Raw genomic sequence first — 1,008 nt, 5'->3', positions numbered from 1 at the left:
TCATAATACCTGGGTCGAGGAGGGTACCTGTGCATCTCGGCATGACGCTTGCACTATGGCTATCGTCTACTGTTTCTTCTTTTGCATACGCTTTACCTCTGTTCTCAATTGTTAACTTAAACAGGGATTCTACTGTTATATTCTAAGACTGCTGTACGTGACGCGCGCGGAGGCAAACGGGTTTATTAGGAATTTCCCCGTAAGATATTGATCGCGAAGAAAATCCAAATGTAGTGCACTTTCGCCTGCAAACCAGCAGCGCTCTATCGCTTTTCACATTTCACTGTGCAAAGCTGTCTCAGATAGAATTACCGCCTTGATCCTTAACGGAATTTTCTTCAGACGTCACTGAAGCTCATTAATGCTCCCACAAGGATGTGGCGCCGAGTAAGGCACGGACGTCTTAAAATCCCCGCCTGTCCTGAATAAGTCGTTAGGGGAGTTGATAACCGACAACGGTGGCAATTGTAGAAATTTTACTTTTAGATGTTTATAATATCATGGTTCAAGACATTTGTTCAGTCTCAGAGTCGCGTCATTTTTATCTGCCGACTCCTAGCAACCACTGTCAGTATATCAACAGTTTATCACACTGCCATTTCCTTTGGTAGATTAGCAGTTCTGAGTGCCAAAAATTATAGATGCATCCGTGGCGTTTCAGTTTCCGTGACCGAAATTTCAAGAACGAGGTTCTAGCGTGCAATTATTGATATTAATATCCGGCCTGTTGTCCTCTATGAATGCTGGCGATACTTCCTTGGCAGGAATCGCCTTTCATTCTCGGTTTACCACGACCGTTTAACAGATCAAACCAACTTTAGAGGGAGGCATGATGCTAGACTGAACATGGGGCAAATGAACATTTACCCGTGTTGGTAAACTCCAGCTAACAGGAGCCATGAAACGATTTTTTTTATAGGAAAGAACTAACACACGACCTAATCAAACTTCTAAAGATAAAGGTATTTGCACGCACGCCCCCCCCCAAACCAAACCACACCGGGTTTA

The sequence above is a fragment of the Penaeus monodon genome, chromosome 34, assembly GCF_015228065.2.
Source record: "Penaeus monodon isolate SGIC_2016 chromosome 34, NSTDA_Pmon_1, whole genome shotgun sequence".
Classification (NCBI taxonomy): domain Eukaryota; kingdom Metazoa; phylum Arthropoda; class Malacostraca; order Decapoda; family Penaeidae; genus Penaeus; species Penaeus monodon.
This window is presented reverse-complemented; position numbering follows the sequence as displayed.